This window comes from Schistocerca serialis, chromosome 2 (genome assembly GCF_023864345.2).
Source record: "Schistocerca serialis cubense isolate TAMUIC-IGC-003099 chromosome 2, iqSchSeri2.2, whole genome shotgun sequence".
In the NCBI taxonomy this organism is placed as follows: Eukaryota; Metazoa; Arthropoda; class Insecta; order Orthoptera; family Acrididae; genus Schistocerca; species Schistocerca serialis.
Window position 1 is genome coordinate 804,064,803 of NC_064639.1, and position 16,430 is coordinate 804,081,232.

General features: G+C 49.4%; 15 non-coding genes across 15 annotated transcripts; 11 read left to right on the forward strand and 4 right to left on the reverse strand.

Moving 5' to 3' along the window:
* The first annotated feature begins 961 nt into the window (after positions 1-961).
* Positions 962-1,033, forward strand: Trnap-ugg (transfer RNA proline (anticodon UGG)). The gene has a single exon. It is a non-coding gene; the product is annotated as a tRNA-Pro (tRNA).
* A 601-nt stretch (positions 1,034-1,634) lies between these two features.
* On the reverse strand, positions 1,635-1,707 carry Trnav-uac (transfer RNA valine (anticodon UAC)). The gene has a single exon. It is a non-coding gene; the product is annotated as a tRNA-Val (tRNA).
* Positions 1,708-1,942: 235 nt separating this feature from the next.
* On the forward strand, positions 1,943-2,014 carry Trnap-cgg (transfer RNA proline (anticodon CGG)). Its single transcript has one exon. It is a non-coding gene; the product is annotated as a tRNA-Pro (tRNA).
* A 1,645-nt stretch (positions 2,015-3,659) lies between these two features.
* Positions 3,660-3,731, forward strand: Trnap-ugg (transfer RNA proline (anticodon UGG)). The gene has a single exon. It is a non-coding gene; the product is annotated as a tRNA-Pro (tRNA).
* Positions 3,732-4,640: 909 nt separating this feature from the next.
* On the forward strand, positions 4,641-4,712 carry Trnap-cgg (transfer RNA proline (anticodon CGG)). The gene has a single exon. It is a non-coding gene; the product is annotated as a tRNA-Pro (tRNA).
* Positions 4,713-6,356: 1,644 nt separating this feature from the next.
* Positions 6,357-6,428, forward strand: Trnap-ugg (transfer RNA proline (anticodon UGG)). Its single transcript has one exon. It is a non-coding gene; the product is annotated as a tRNA-Pro (tRNA).
* Positions 6,429-7,337: 909 nt separating this feature from the next.
* On the forward strand, positions 7,338-7,409 carry Trnap-cgg (transfer RNA proline (anticodon CGG)). Its single transcript has one exon. It is a non-coding gene; the product is annotated as a tRNA-Pro (tRNA).
* A 1,644-nt stretch (positions 7,410-9,053) lies between these two features.
* On the forward strand, positions 9,054-9,125 carry Trnap-ugg (transfer RNA proline (anticodon UGG)). Its single transcript has one exon. It is a non-coding gene; the product is annotated as a tRNA-Pro (tRNA).
* A 601-nt stretch (positions 9,126-9,726) lies between these two features.
* Positions 9,727-9,799, reverse strand: Trnav-uac (transfer RNA valine (anticodon UAC)). The gene has a single exon. It is a non-coding gene; the product is annotated as a tRNA-Val (tRNA).
* Positions 9,800-10,034: 235 nt separating this feature from the next.
* On the forward strand, positions 10,035-10,106 carry Trnap-cgg (transfer RNA proline (anticodon CGG)). Its single transcript has one exon. It is a non-coding gene; the product is annotated as a tRNA-Pro (tRNA).
* Positions 10,107-11,751: 1,645 nt separating this feature from the next.
* On the forward strand, positions 11,752-11,823 carry Trnap-ugg (transfer RNA proline (anticodon UGG)). The gene has a single exon. It is a non-coding gene; the product is annotated as a tRNA-Pro (tRNA).
* A 601-nt stretch (positions 11,824-12,424) lies between these two features.
* Trnav-uac (transfer RNA valine (anticodon UAC)) lies at positions 12,425-12,497 on the reverse strand. The gene has a single exon. It is a non-coding gene; the product is annotated as a tRNA-Val (tRNA).
* Positions 12,498-12,732: 235 nt separating this feature from the next.
* Positions 12,733-12,804, forward strand: Trnap-cgg (transfer RNA proline (anticodon CGG)). Its single transcript has one exon. It is a non-coding gene; the product is annotated as a tRNA-Pro (tRNA).
* A 1,645-nt stretch (positions 12,805-14,449) lies between these two features.
* On the forward strand, positions 14,450-14,522 carry Trnap-ugg (transfer RNA proline (anticodon UGG)). The gene has a single exon. It is a non-coding gene; the product is annotated as a tRNA-Pro (tRNA).
* A 602-nt stretch (positions 14,523-15,124) lies between these two features.
* Positions 15,125-15,197, reverse strand: Trnav-uac (transfer RNA valine (anticodon UAC)). The gene has a single exon. It is a non-coding gene; the product is annotated as a tRNA-Val (tRNA).
* Between the last annotated feature and the right edge of the window lie 1,233 nt (positions 15,198-16,430).

A 16,430-nucleotide genomic window follows, 5' to 3' on the forward strand; every position in this document is an offset into this window, starting at 1 on the left:
TTCCTACATGATCGCTTCTTGTGCGGAATAATTCCTAGCTCGCCGATGGCTTCGGAGTTGGTCTTCTCGAAGTTTTGCTTTCGCACTGCATTCCACAATCTTTTCGTTATGAGTTGTGTGCTTCGGTTTCCCGACTTTCTTGTGTTTAGTGCGTTTGGCTTCTCTTAACCCTTAGCCACCGCTTGTCGAAATTTCCACACTATCATCTGTCGATCTGCAGAGCTCGATGAAGGCATCGCGGCCGTTCCTGTGCTCGTGGAACGGTCGAATCTGTAGTTGTTTCCAGATCTCTCCCACACAACGGACTCCCAGAAGCTTGGATTACAGAAGTACGCCACTACTCCCAGCCGGAGATTCACGATTGAAAGCAGAATGACATGAGCTACACGCAGCTCCGATTTTTTTTTTTTTTTGTGTCTGACCTACTTTGAAAGACATTGTAGTCGATTTTCTTACTACTATCGCTGTTGGAAACCAGGTGATAACCGCACAGTATTTTAGAGACGATCAGGTAATGAAAATTTAGAATAAGTAAAACAGTATCAAAAGAAGTTGTGTGGTGGAGCAGCACATGCAATTCACGCTTCCTAGATAATCGTTACTGCATAGAATAATTCTTTTGTCTGCGGCGTCTTCAGTATCCGTCTTCTGGAAATTTTGCTTGCAGTACATTTTGCAATCTTTTCGTTATGAGTTGGTGCTTGGTTTCCCGATGTTCTTTTGTTTAGTGCATTCGCCTCCTCTTAACCCTGAGAAAGCACATACCGAAACTGAGGCACTGCCGGCTGTTCATAAGCAGTGCTCGATGAGGTTATTTCGCTTTTTATTCGTTGCCTTTAATATTCTTCTCAACAGTGGTGAGTGCTGCCTGCAGAAAGCGTTTATCTTGCGAATTCGCGTAAAAGTTTGTGTTCCCTGTGAGGCCCACTACTTGGGATTAACTTGACAGCTCCAGCCAGGTGGCTCGTTGGTCTAGGGGTATGATTCCTGCTTTGGGTGCAGGAGGTCCCGGGTTCAAATCCCGGACGAGCCCTGCCATTTTGACCGTGCTGAAGCGTAGGTGGAACTCAGCCCCGGTTGCAGCTCCTCAATGAAGAGTAGATGCCTGTTATAGCACGTGGATATAACAAGAATGCGGCGCCAGTAAAGTACGTAGGTGGAATTCGGTAGAAAGGCAGACGGTAATTTTGCATGCAACGGAAAACAAGGTTGTCGTTGCGGGATATGTGCACCGTGAGTGGAGATTCAGCTTAATTGTGCGACAGTCTACCCTCATCTTACTAGCGACGGCAACAACCAAGGGGTGGCATGTAAGATTGATCGTGGCTAAGAGTTTCTGATTATTAGTTAGTATCACACTTTGACAGAGCTGTGACAAGGCGAGTAGGGTGAGCTCAGGAAAGCCAGTAGCAAGCGCACTTGAAGTAGCCCTGAAGAACCGGATTATAAATTTTGCCAGCCATAATGGAGCTAGGGGCGTTCTCAGTTACCAAATACCGGTGCAATAAGAGAGCTACAGTATTTGACAGTAAAATGACGCCCTATCCGTCTAGCATACAACATTGCTTGTCTCTGCATACGCGGACGTGAGGTCATCTCGGAAATGAAATCCGAAATATAGATTAAAATTGTTGTGTTCCCGCCCGGCATCGAACCGGGCACCTTCTGCGTGTAAAGCAGACGTGATAACCGCTACACCACGGAAACGACGGTTCTTTTCATGTACCACCCGGAGACTCGTAATAGCAACAGTTTTTCTTCTGTGTTAGCAAGGGCATCGGCTACGAGCTCCCTCCGATTCGTGAAGTTCCTGCAGTAAAAGACGTCGGTGAAAACAATCCAACCGCGACAGACAGGGAGAACGCTGGCTGAGCTGCAGCCCTACATGGTGAGACCATCAAAGGTGGCGTCATTCACATGCAGTGCGTTTTCGGAACGAATAGGCTCGTTGGTCTAGGGGTATGATTCCTGCTTCGGGTGCAGGAGGTCCCGGGTTCAAATCCCGGACGAGCCCTTGCGTTTTGTACAACGGTGTGGTAACAAATCGCATGGCGGCGGCTGTTTCGCGCATTTCCAGGCCTCCAAGTCAGCGCTAAAATCCGACAACCAGTTCTGAAACCGTTTCATGTTTCATTTGAGCCATGTGCACCCTGCTGATGGAACGTTTGAAGTTGATTTAAATGGTCACAGTAGAGATCGTAGCAAGTGTCTTGCTGAGTGCGACGAAAACGGGTTTCCGCCCGCAATCGAGCCGGGGACCTTCTGCGTGTTCGGCACGGCGCCTGGGCTCGGCGGCAGCTGCTGCTCTTTCCTTCCTTACGAGATAACGTCGATTCGCGCAGTCGTTATTGCAAAAGATGTCACCAAAGGCAATCGCTTCGATAGCGGCACTTTGCCTGGGCTCGGCGGCAGCTCTACATGGAGGCACCAGCAGCCCAGCCAGGCCGCCGCCGCCACCGGTGCGCCACAGCGCAAGGAGCCGGCGGCCGCCCTGCAATGCCCCTGTTGTTGCATATTCCACCCGCCCCATATCCTCTCCATGTCTGACTCACTACCCCAAATGACACTGCAGTCGACGTGCTTATTACTATCGCTTTTGGAAGAACCAAGGCGCAGTATTCTAGTGTCGAACCGGTACTGCAAATTGGGATTAAGCAAAAATTTATTGTGTGGTCGAGCGACAGCCTCGGCTCGCTCTTCCTACATGATCGCTTCTTGTGCGGAATAATTCCTAGCTCGCCGATGGCTTCGGAGTTGGTCTTCTCGAAGTTTTGCTTTCGCACTGCATTCCACAATCTTTTCGTTATGAGTTGTGTGCTTCGGTTTCCCGACTTTCTTGTGTTTAGTGCGTTTGGCTTCTCTTTACCCTTAGCCACCGCTTGTCGAAATTTCCACACTATCATCTGTCGATCTGCAGAGCTCGATGAAGGCATCGCGGCCGTTCCTGAGCTCGTGGAACGGTCGAATCTGTAGTTGTTTCCAGATCTCTCCCACACAACGGACTCCCAGAAGCTTGGATTACAGAAGTACGCCACTACTCCCAGCCGGAGATTCACGATTGAAAGCAGAATGACATGAGCTACACGCAGCTCCGATTTTTTTTTTTTTTTTGTGTCTGACCTACTTTGAAAGACATTGTAGTCGATTTTCTTACTACTATCGCTGTTGGAAACCAGGTGATAACCGCACAGTATTTTAGAGACGATCAGGTAATGAAAATTTAGAATAAGTAAAACAGTATCAAAAGAAGTTGTGTGGTGGAGCAGCACATGCAATTCACGCTTCCTAGATAATCGTTACTGCATAGAATAATTCTTTTGTCTGCGGCGTCTTCAGTATCCGTCTTCTGGAAATTTTGCTTGCAGTATATTTTGCAATCTTTTCGTTATGAGTTGGTGCTTGGTTTCCCGATGTTCTTTTGTTTAGTGCATTCGCCTCCTCTTAACCCTGAGAAAGCACATACCGAAACTGAGGCACTGCCGGCTGTTCATAAGCAGTGCTCGATGAAGTTATTTCACTTTTTATTCGTTGCCTTTAATATTCTTCTCATCAGTGGTGAGTGCTGCCTGCAGAAAGCGTTTATCTTGCGAATTCGCGTGAAAGTTTGTGTTCCCTGTGAGGCCCACTACTTCGGATTAACTTGACTGCTCCAGCCAGGTGGCTCGTTGGTCTAGGGGTATGATTCCTGCTTTGGGTGCAGGAGGTCCCGGGTTCAAATCCCGGACGAGCCCTGCCATTTTGACCGTGCTGAAGCGTAGGTGGAACTCAGCCCCGGTTGCAGCTCCTCAATGAAGAGTAGATGCCTGTTATAGCACGTGGATATAACAAGAATGCGGCGCCAGTAAAGTACGTAGGTGTAATTCGGTAGAAAGGCAGACGGTAATTTTGCATGCAACGGAAAACAAGGTTGTCTTTGCGGGATATGTGCACCGTGAGTGGAGATTCAGCTTAATTGTGCGACAGTCTACCCTCATCTTACTAGCGACGGCAACAACCAAGGGGTGGCATGTAAGATTGAGCGTGGCTAAGAGTTTCTCATTATTAGTTAGCATCACACTTTGACAGAGCTGTGACAAGGCGAGTAGGGTGAGCTCAGGAAAGCCAGTAGCAAGCGCACTTGAAGTAGCCCTGAAGAACCGGATTATAAATTTTGCCAGCCATAATGGAGCTAGGGGCGTTCTCAGTTACCAAATACCGGTGCAATAAGAGAGCTACAGTATTTGACAGTAAAATGACGCCCTATCCGTCTAGCATACAACATTGCTTGTCTCTGCATACGCGGACGTGAGGTCATCTCGGAAATGAAATCCGAAATATAGATTAAAATTGATTGTGTTCCCGCCGGCATCGAACCGGGCACCTTCTGCGTGTAAAGCAGACGTGATAACCGCTACACCACGGAAACGACGGTTCTTTTCATGTACCACCCGGAGACTCGTAATAGCAACAGTTTTTCTTCTGTGTTAGCAAGGGCATCGGCTACGAGCTCCCTCCGATTCGTGAAGTTCCTGCAGTAAAAGACGTCGATGAAAACAATCCAACCGCGACAGACAGGGAGAACGCTGGCTGAGCTGCAGCCCTACATGGTGAGACCATCAAAGGTGGCGTCATTCACATGCAGTGCGTTTTCGGAACGAATAGGCTCGTTGGTTTAGGGGTATGATTCCTGCTTCGGGTGCAGGAGGTCCCGGGTTCAAATCCCGGACGAGCCCTTGCGTTTTGTACAACGGTGTGGTAACAAATCGCATGGCGGCGGCTGTTTCGCGCATTTCCAGGCCTCCAAGTCAGCGCTAAAATCCGACAACCAGTTCTGAAACCGTTTCATGTTTCATTTGAGCCATGTGCACCCTGCTGATGGAACGTTTGAAGTTGATTTAAATGGTCACAGTAGAGATCGTAGCAAGTGTCTTGCTGAGTGCGACGAAAACGGGTTTCCGCCCGCAATCGAGCCGGGGACCTTCTGCGTGTTCGGCACGGCGCCTGGGCTCGGCGGCAGCTGCTGCTCTTTCCTTCCTTACGAGATACCGTCGATTCGCGCAGTCGTTATTGCAAAAGATGTCACCAAAGGCAATCGCTTCGATAGCGGCACTTTGCCTGGGCTCGGCGGCAGCTCTACATGGAGGCACCAGCAGCCCAGCCAGGCCGCCGCCGCCACCGGTGCGCCACAGCGCAAGGAGCCGGCGGCCGCCCTGCAATGCCCCTGTTGTTGCATATTCCACCCGCCCCATATCCTCTCCATGTCTGACTCACTACCCCAAATGACACTGCAGTCGACGTGCTTATTACTATCGCTTTTGGAAGAACCAAGGCGCAGTATTCTAGTGTCGAACCGGTACTGCAAATTGGGATTAAGCAAAAATTTATTGTGTGGTCGAGCGACAGCCTCGGCTCGCTCTTCCTACATGATCGCTTCTTGTGCGCAATAATTCCTAGCTCGCCGATGGCTTCGGAGTTGGTCTTCTCGAAGTTTTGCTTTCGCACTGCATTCCACAATCTTTTCGTTATGAGTTGTGTGCTTCGGTTTCCCGACTTTCTTGTGTTTAGTGCGTTTGGCTTCTCTTTACCCTTAGCCACCGCTTGTCGAAATTTCCACACTATCATCTGTCGATCTGCAGAGCTCGATGAAGGCATCGCGGCCGTTCCTGAGCTCGTGGAACGGTCGAATCTGTAGTTGTTTCCAGATCTCTCCCACACAACGGACTCCCAGAAGCTTGGATTACAGAAGTACGCCACTACTCCCAGCCGGAGATTCACGATTGAAAGCAGAATGACATGAGCTACACGCAGCTCCGATTTTTTTTTTTTTTTGTGTCTGACCTACTTTGAAAGACATTGTAGTCGATTTTCTTACTACTATCGCTGTTGGAAACCAGGTGATAACCGCACAGTATTTTAGAGACGATCAGGTAATGAAAATTTAGAATAAGTAAAACAGTATCAAAAGAAGTTGTGTGGTGGAGCAGCACATGCAATTCACGCTTCCTAGATAATCGTTACTGCATAGAATAATTCTTTTGTCTGCGGCGTCTTCAGTATCCGTCTTCTGGAAATTTTGCTTGCAGTATATTTTGCAATCTTTTCGTTATGAGTTGGTGCTTGGTTTCCCGATGTTCTTTTGTTTAGTGCATTCGCCTCCTCTTAACCCTGAGAAAGCACATACCGAAACTGAGGCACTGCCGGCTGTTCATAAGCAGTGCTCGATGAAGTTATTTCACTTTTTATTCGTTGCCTTTAATATTCTTCTCATCAGTGGTGAGTGCTGCCTGCAGAAAGCGTTTATCTTGCGAATTCGCGTGAAAGTTTGTGTTCCCTGTGAGGCCCACTACTTCGGATTAACTTGACTGCTCCAGCCAGGTGGCTCGTTGGTCTAGGGGTATGATTCCTGCTTTGGGTGCAGGAGGTCCCGGGTTCAAATCCCGGACGAGCCCTGCCATTTTGACCGTGCTGAAGCGTAGGTGGAACTCAGCCCCGGTTGCAGCTCCTCAATGAAGAGTAGATGCCTGTTATAGCACGTGGATATAACAAGAATGCGGCGCCAGTAAAGTACGTAGGTGTAATTCGGTAGAAAGGCAGACGGTAATTTTGCATGCAACGGAAAACAAGGTTGTCTTTGCGGGATATGTGCACCGTGAGTGGAGATTCAGCTTAATTGTGCGACAGTCTACCCTCATCTTACTAGCGACGGCAACAACCAAGGGGTGGCATGTAAGATTGAGCGTGGCTAAGAGTTTCTCATTATTAGTTAGCATCACACTTTGACAGAGCTGTGACAAGGCGAGTAGGGTGAGCTCAGGAAAGCCAGTAGCAAGCGCACTTGAAGTAGCCCTGAAGAACCGGATTATAAATTTTGCCAGCCATAATGGAGCTAGGGGCGTTCTCAGTTACCAAATACCGGTGCAATAAGAGAGCTACAGTATTTGACAGTAAAATGACGCCCTATCCGTCTAGCATACAACATTGCTTGTCTCTGCATACGCGGACGTGAGGTCATCTCGGAAATGAAATCCGAAATATAGATTAAAATTGATTGTGTTCCCGCCGGCATCGAACCGGGCACCTTCTGCGTGTAAAGCAGACGTGATAACCGCTACACCACGGAAACGACGGTTCTTTTCATGTACCACCCGGAGACTCGTAATAGCAACAGTTTTTCTTCTGTGTTAGCAAGGGCATCGGCTACGAGCTCCCTCCGATTCGTGAAGTTCCTGCAGTAAAAGACGTCGATGAAAACAATCCAACCGCGACAGACAGGGAGAACGCTGGCTGAGCTGCAGCCCTACATGGTGAGACCATCAAAGGTGGCGTCATTCACATGCAGTGCGTTTTCGGAACGAATAGGCTCGTTGGTTTAGGGGTATGATTCCTGCTTCGGGTGCAGGAGGTCCCGGGTTCAAATCCCGGACGAGCCCTTGCGTTTTGTACAACGGTGTGGTAACAAATCGCATGGCGGCGGCTGTTTCGCGCATTTCCAGGCCTCCAAGTCAGCGCTAAAATCCGACAACCAGTTCTGAAACCGTTTCATGTTTCATTTGAGCCATGTGCACCCTGCTGATGGAACGTTTGAAGTTGATTTAAATGGTCACAGTAGAGATCGTAGCAAGTGTCTTGCTGAGTGCGACGAAAACGGGTTTCCGCCCGCAATCGAGCCGGGGACCTTCTGCGTGTTCGGCACGGCGCCTGGGCTCGGCGGCAGCTGCTGCTCTTTCCTTCCTTACGAGATACCGTCGATTCGCGCAGTCGTTATTGCAAAAGATGTCACCAAAGGCAATCGCTTCGTTAGCGGCACTTTGCCTGGGCTCGGCGGCAGCTCTACATGGAGGCACCAGCAGCCCAGCCAGGCCGCCGCCGCCACCGGTGCGCCACAGCGCAAGGAGCCGGCGGCCGCCCTGCAATGCCCCTGTTGTTGCATATTCCACCCGCCCCATATCCTCTCCATGTCTGACTCACTACCCCAAATGACACTGCAGTCGACGTGCTTATTACTATCGCTTTTGGAAGAACCAAGGCGCAGTATTCTAGTGTCGAACCGGTACTGCAAATTGGGATTAAGCAAAAATTTATTGTGTGGTCGAGCGACAGCCTCGGCTCGCTCTTCCTACATGATCGCTTCTTGTGCGGAATAATTCCTAGCTCGCCTATGGCTTCGGAGTTGGTCTTCTCGAAGTTTTGCTTTCGCACTGCATTCCACAATCTTTTCGTTATGAGTTGTGTGCTTCGGTTTCCCGACTTTCTTGTGTTTAGTGCGTTTGGCTTCTCTTAACCCTTAGCCACCGCTTGTCGAAATTTCCACACTATCATCTGTCGATCTGCAGAGCTCGATGAAGGCATCGCGGCCGTTCCTGAGCTCGTGGAACGGTCGAATCTGTAGTTGTTTCCAGATCTCTCCCACACAACGGACTCCCAGAAGCTTGGATTACAGAAGTACGCCACTACTCCCAGCCGGAGATTCACGATTGAAAGCAGAATGACATGAGCTACACGCAGCTCCGATTTTTTTTTTTTTTTGTGTCTGACCTACTTTGAAAGACATTGTAGTCGATTTTCTTACTACTATCGCTGTTGGAAACCAGGTGATAACCGCACAGTATTTTAGAGACGATCAGGTAATGAAAATTTAGAATAAGTAAAACAGTATCAAAAGAAGTTGTGTGGTGGAGCAGCACATGCAATTCACGCTTCCTAGATAATCGTTACTGCATAGAATAATTCTTTTGTCTGCGGCGTCTTCAGTATCCGTCTTCTGGAAATTTTGCTTGCAGTACATTTTGCAATCTTTTCGTTATGAGTTGGTGCTTGGTTTCCCGATGTTCTTTTGTTTAGTGCATTCGCCTCCTCTTAACCCTGAGAAAGCACATACCGAAACTGAGGCACTGCCGGCTGTTCATAAGCAGTGCTCGATGAGGTTATTTCGCTTTTTATTCGTTGCCTTTAATATTCTTCTCAACAGTGGTGAGTGCTGCCTGCAGAAAGCGTTTATCTTGCGAATTCGCGTAAAAGTTTGTGTTCCCTGTGAGGCCCACTACTTGGGATTAACTTGACAGCTCCAGCCAGGTGGCTCGTTGGTCTAGGGGTATGATTCCTGCTTTGGGTGCAGGAGGTCCCGGGTTCAAATCCCGGACGAGCCCTGCCATTTTGATCGTGCTGAAGCGTAGGTGGAACTCAGCCCCGGTTGCAGCTCCTCAATGAAGAGTAGATGCCTGTTATAGCACGTGGATATAACAAGAATGCGGCGCCAGTAAAGTACGTAGGTGGAATTCGGTAGAAAGGCAGACGGTAATTTTGCATGCAACGGAAAACAAGGTTGTCGTTGCGGGATATGTGCACCGTGAGTGGAGATTCAGCTTAATTGTGCGACAGTCTACCCTCATCTTACTAGCGACGGCAACAACCAAGGGGTGGCATGTAAGATTGATCGTGGCTAAGAGTTTCTGATTATTAGTTAGTATCACACTTTGACAGAGCTGTGACAAGGCGAGTAGGGTGAGCTCAGGAAAGCCAGTAGCAAGCGCACTTGAAGTAGCCCTGAAGAACCGGATTATAAATTTTGCCAGCCATAATGGAGCTAGGGGCGTTCTCAGTTACCAAATACCGGTGCAATAAGAGAGCTACAGTATTTGACAGTAAAATGACGCCCTATCCGTCTAGCATACAACATTGCTTGTCTCTGCATACGCGGACGTGAGGTCATCTCGGAAATGAAATCCGAAATATAGATTAAAATTGTTGTGTTCCCGCCCGGCATCGAACCGGGCACCTTCTGCGTGTAAAGCAGACGTGATAACCGCTACACCACGGAAACGACGGTTCTTTTCATGTACCACCCGGAGACTCGTAATAGCAACAGTTTTTCTTCTGTGTTAGCAAGGGCATCGGCTACGAGCTCCCTCCGATTCGTGAAGTTCCTGCAGTAAAAGACGTCGATGAAAACAATCCAACCGCGACAGACAGGGAGAACGCTGGCTGAGCTGCAGCCCTACATGGTGAGACCATCAAAGGTGGCGTCATTCACATGCAGTGCGTTTTCGGAACGAATAGGCTCGTTGGTTTAGGGGTATGATTCCTGCTTCGGGTGCAGGAGGTCCCGGGTTCAAATCCCGGACGAGCCCTTGCGTTTTGTACAACGGTGTGGTAACAAATCGCATGGCGGCGGCTGTTTCGCGCATTTCCAGGCCTCCAAGTCAGCGCTAAAATCCGACAACCAGTTCTGAAACCGTTTCATGTTTCATTTGAGCCATGTGCACCCTGCTGATGGAACGTTTGAAGTTGATTTAAATGGTCACAGTAGAGATCGTAGCAAGTGTCTTGCTGAGTGCGACGAAAACGGGTTTCCGCCCGCAATCGAGCCGGGGACCTTCTGCGTGTTCGGCACGGCGCCTGGGCTCGGCGGCAGCTGCTGCTCTTTCCTTCCTTACGAGATACCGTCGATTCGCGCAGTCGTTATTGCAAAAGATGTCACCAAAGGCAATCGCTTCGTTAGCGGCACTTTGCCTGGGCTCGGCGGCAGCTCTACATGGAGGCACCAGCAGCCCAGCCAGGCCGCCGCCGCCACCGGTGCGCCACAGCGCAAGGAGCCGGCGGCCGCCCTGCAATGCCCCTGTTGTTGCATATTCCACCCGCCCCATATCCTCTCCATGTCTGACTCACTACCCCAAATGACACTGCAGTCGACGTGCTTATTACTATCGCTTTTGGAAGAACCAAGGCGCAGTATTCTAGTGTCGAACCGGTACTGCAAATTGGGATTAAGCAAAAATTTATTGTGTGGTCGAGCGACAGCCTCGGCTCGCTCTTCCTACATGATCGCTTCTTGTGCGGAATAATTCCTAGCTCGCCTATGGCTTCGGAGTTGGTCTTCTCGAAGTTTTGCTTTCGCACTGCATTCCACAATCTTTTCGTTATGAGTTGTGTGCTTCGGTTTCCCGACTTTCTTGTGTTTAGTGCGTTTGGCTTCTCTTAACCCTTAGCCACCGCTTGTCGAAATTTCCACACTATCATCTGTCGATCTGCAGAGCTCGATGAAGGCATCGCGGCCGTTCCTGAGCTCGTGGAACGGTCGAATCTGTAGTTGTTTCCAGATCTCTCCCACACAACGGACTCCCAGAAGCTTGGATTACAGAAGTACGCCACTACTCCCAGCCGGAGATTCACGATTGAAAGCAGAATGACATGAGCTACACGCAGCTCCGATTTTTTTTTTTTTTTTGTGTCTGACCTACTTTGAAAGACATTGTAGTCGATTTTCTTACTACTATCGCTGTTGGAAACCAGGTGATAACCGCACAGTATTTTAGAGACGATCAGGTAATGAAAATTTAGAATAAGTAAAACAGTATCAAAAGAAGTTGTGTGGTGGAGCAGCACATGCAATTCACGCTTCCTAGATAATCGTTACTGCATAGAATAATTCTTTTGTCTGCGGCGTCTTCAGTATCCGTCTTCTGGAAATTTTGCTTGCAGTACATTTTGCAATCTTTTCGTTATGAGTTGGTGCTTGGTTTCCCGATGTTCTTTTGTTTAGTGCATTCGCCTCCTCTTAACCCTGAGAAAGCACATACCGAAACTGAGGCACTGCCGGCTGTTCATAAGCAGTGCTCGATGAGGTTATTTCGCTTTTTATTCGTTGCCTTTAATATTCTTCTCAACAGTGGTGAGTGCTGCCTGCAGAAAGCGTTTATCTTGCGAATTCGCGTAAAAGTTTGTGTTCCCTGTGAGGCCCACTACTTGGGATTAACTTGACAGCTCCAGCCAGGTGGCTCGTTGGTCTAGGGGTATGATTCCTGCTTTGGGTGCAGGAGGTCCCGGGTTCAAATCCCGGACGAGCCCTGCCATTTTGATCGTGCTGAAGCGTAGGTGGAACTCAGCCCCGGTTGCAGCTCCTCAATGAAGAGTAGATGCCTGTTATAGCACGTGGATATAACAAGAATGCGGCGCCAGTAAAGTACGTAGGTGGAATTCGGTAGAAAGGCAGACGGTAATTTTGCATGCAACGGAAAACAAGGTTGTCGTTGCGGGATATGTGCACCGTGAGTGGAGATTCAGCTTAATTGTGCGACAGTCTACCCTCATCTTACTAGCGACGGCAACAACCAAGGGGTGGCATGTAAGATTGATCGTGGCTAAGAGTTTCTGATTATTAGTTAGTATCACACTTTGACAGAGCTGTGACAAGGCGAGTAGGGTGAGCTCAGGAAAGCCAGTAGCAAGCGCACTTGAAGTAGCCCTGAAGAACCGGATTATAAATTTTGCCAGCCATAATGGAGCTAGGGGCGTTCTCAGTTACCAAATACCGGTGCAATAAGAGAGCTACAGTATTTGACAGTAAAATGACGCCCTATCCGTCTAGCATACAACATTGCTTGTCTCTGCATACGCGGACGTGAGGTCATCTCGGAAATGAAATCCGAAATATAGATTAAAATTGTTGTGTTCCCGCCCGGCATCGAACCGGGCACCTTCTGCGTGTAAAGCAGACGTGATAACCGCTACACCACGGAAACGACGGTTCTTTTCATGTACCACCCGGAGACTCGTAATAGCAACAGTTTTTCTTCTGTGTTAGCAAGGGCATCGGCTACGAGCTCCCTCCGATTCGTGAAGTTCCTGCAGTAAAAGACGTCGATGAAAACAATCCAACCGCGACAGACAGGGAGAACGCTGGCTGAGCTGCAGCCCTACATGGTGAGACCATCAAAGGTGGCGTCATTCACATGCAGTGCGTTTTCGGAACGAATAGGCTCGTTGGTTTAGGGGTATGATTCCTGCTTCGGGTGCAGGAGGTCCCGGGTTCAAATCCCGGACGAGCCCTTGCGTTTTGTACAACGGTGTGGTAACAAATCGCATGGCGGCGGCTGTTTCGCGCATTTCCAGGCCTCCAAGTCAGCGCTAAAATCCGACAACCAGTTCTGAAACCGTTTCATGTTTCATTTGAGCCATGTGCACCCTGCTGATGGAACGTTTGAAGTTGATTTAAATGGTCACAGTAGAGATCGTAGCAAGTGTCTTGCTGAGTGCGACGAAAACGGGTTTCCGCCCGCAATCGAGCCGGGGACCTTCTGCGTGTTCGGCACGGCGCCTGGGCTCGGCGGCAGCTGCTGCTCTTTCCTTCCTTACGAGATACCGTCGATTCGCGCAGTCGTTATTGCAAAAGATGTCACCAAAGGCAATCGCTTCGTTAGCGGCACTTTGCCTGGGCTCGGCGGCAGCTCTACATGGAGGCACCAGCAGCCCAGCCAGGCCGCCGCCGCCACCGGTGCGCCACAGCGCAAGGAGCCGGCGGCCGCCCTGCAATGCCCCTGTTGTTGCATATTCCACCCGCCCCATATCCTCTCCATGTCTGACTCACTACCCCAAATGACACTGCAGTCGACGTGCTTATTACTATCGCTTTTGGAAGAACCAAGGCGCAGTATTCTAGTGTCGAACCGGTACTGCAAATTGGGATTAAGCAAAAATTTATTGTGTGGTCGAGCGACAGCCTCGGCTCGCTCTTCCTACATGATCGCTTCTTGTGCGGAATAATTCCTAGCTCGCCTATGGCTTCGGAGTTGGTCTTCTCGAAGTTTTGCTTTCGCACTGCATTCCACAATCTTTTCGTTATGAGTTGTGTGCTTCGGTTTCCCGACTTCTTGTGTTTAGTGCGTTTGGCTTCTCTTAACCCTTAGCCACCGCTTGTCGAAATTTCCACACTATCATCTGTCGATCTGGCAGAGCTCGATGAAGGCATCGCGGCCGTTCCTGAGCTCGTGGAACGGTCGAATCTGTAGTTGTTTCCAGATCTCTCCCACACAACGGACTCCCAGAAGCTTGGATTACAGAAGTACGCCACTACTCCCAGCCGGAGATTCACGATTGAAAGCAGAATGACATGAGCTACACGCAGCTCCGATTTTTTTTTTTTTTTTGTGTCTGACCTACTTTGAAAGACATTGTAGTCGATTTTCTTACTACTATCGCTGTTGGAAACCAGGTGATAACCGCACAGTATTTAGAGACGATCAGGTAATGAAAATTTAGAATAAGTAAAACAGTATCAAAAGAAGTTGTGTGGTGGAGCAGCACATGCAATTCACGCTTCCTAGATAATCGTTACTGCATAGAATAATTCTTTTGTCTGCGGCGTCTTCAGTATCCGTCTTCTGGAAATTTTGCTTGCAGTACATTTTGCAATCTTTTCGTTATGAGTTGGTGCTTGGTTTCCCGATGTTCTTTTGTTTAGTGCATTCGCCTCCTCTTAACCCTGAGAAAGCACATACCGAAAACTGAGGCACTGCCGGCTGTTCATAAGCAGTGCTCGATGAGGTTATTTCGCTTTTTATTCGTTGCCTTTAATATTCTTCTCAACAGTGGTGAGTGCTGCCTGCAGAAAGCGTTTATCTTGCGAATTCGCGTAAAAGTTTGTGTTCCCTGTGAGGCCCACTACTTGGGATTAACTTGACAGCTCCAGCCAGGTGGCTCGTTGGTCTAGGGGTATGATTCCTGCTTTGGGTGCAGGAGGGTCCCGGGTTCAAATCCCGGACGAGCCCTGCCATTTTGATCGTGCTGAAGCGTAGGTGGAACTCAGCCCCGGTTGCAGCTCCTCAATGAAGAGTAGATGCCTGTTATAGCACGTGGATATAACAAGAATGCGGCGCCAGTAAAGTACGTAGGTGGAATTCGGTAGAAAGGCAGACGGTAATTTTGCATGCAACGGAAAACAAGGTTGTCGTTGCGGGATATGTGCACCGTGAGTGGAGATTCAGCTTAATTGTGCGACAGTCTACCCTCATCTTACTAGCGACGGCAACAACCAAGGGGTGGCATGTAAGATTGATCGTGGCTAAGAGTTTCTGATTATTAGTTAGTATCACACTTTGACAGAGCTGTGACAAGGCGAGTAGGGTGAGCTCAGGAAAGCCAGTAGCAAGCGCACTTGAAGTAGCCCTGAAGAACCGGATTATAAATTTTGCCAGCCATAATGGAGCTAGGGGCGTTCTCAGTTACCAAATACCGGTGCAATAAGAGAGCTACAGTATTTGACAGTAAAATGACGCCCTATCCGTCCTAGCATACAACATTGCTTGTCTCTGCATACGCGGACGTGAGGTCATCTCGGAAATGAAATCCGAAATATAGATTAAAATTGTTGTGTTCCCGCCCGGCATCGAACCGGGCACCTTCTGCGTGTAAAGCAGACGTGATAACCGCTACACCACGGAAACGACGGTTCTTTTCATGTACCACCCGGAGACTCGTAATAGCAACAGTTTTTTCTTCTGTGTTAGCAAGGGCATCGGCTACGAGCTCCCTCCGATTCGTGAAGTTCCTGCAGTAAAAGACGTCGATGAAAACAATCCAACCGCGACAGACAGGGAGAACGCTGGCTGAGCTGCAGCCCTACATGGTGAGACCATCAAAGTGGGCGTCATTCACATGCAGTGCGTTTTTCGGAACGAATAGGCTCGTTGGTTTAGGGGTATGATTCCTGCTTCTGGGTGCAGGAGGTCCCGGGTTCAAAATCCCGGACGAGCCCTTGCGTTTTGTACAACGGTGTGGTAACAAATCGCATGGCGGCGGCTGTTTCGCGCATTTCCAGGCCTCCAAGTCAGCGCTAAAATCCGACAACCAGTTCTGAAACCGTTTCATGTTTCATTTGAGCCATGTGCACCCTGCTGATGGAACGTTTGAAGTTGATTTAAATGGTCACAGTAGAGATCGTAGCAAGTGTCTTGCTGAGTGCGACGAAAACGGGTTTCCGCCCGCAATCGAGCCGGGGACCTTCTGCGTGTTCGGCACGGCGCCTGGGCTCGGCGGCAGCTGCTGCTCTTTCCTTCCTTACGAGATACCGTCGATTCGCGCAGTCGTTATTGCAAAAGATGTCACCAAAGGCAATCGCTTCGTTAGCGGCACTTTGCCTGGGCTCGGCGGCAGCTCTACATGGAGGCACCAGCAGCCCAGCCAGGCCGCCGCCGCCACCGGTGCGCCACAGCGCAAGGAGCCGGCGGCCGGCCCCTGCAATGCCCCTGTTGTTGCATATTCCACCCGCCCCATATCCTCTCCATGTCTGACTCACTACCCCAAAATGACACTGCAGTCGATCGACGTGCTTATTACTATCGCTTTTGGAAGAACCAAGGCGCAGTATTCTAGTGTCGAACCGGTACTGCAAATTGGGATTAAGCAAAAATTTATTGTGTGGGTCGAGCGACAGCCTCGGCTCGCTCTTCCTACATGATCGCTTCTTGTGCGGAATAATTCCTAGCTCGCCTATGGCTTCGGAGTTGGTCTTCTCGAAGTTTTGCTTTCGCACTGCATTCCACAATCTTTTCGTTATGAGTTGTGTGCTTCGGTTTCCCGACTTTCTTGTGTTTTAGTGCGTTTGGCTTCTCTTAACCCTTAGCCACCGCTTGTCGAAATTTCCACACTATCATCTGTCGATCTGCAGAGCTCGATGA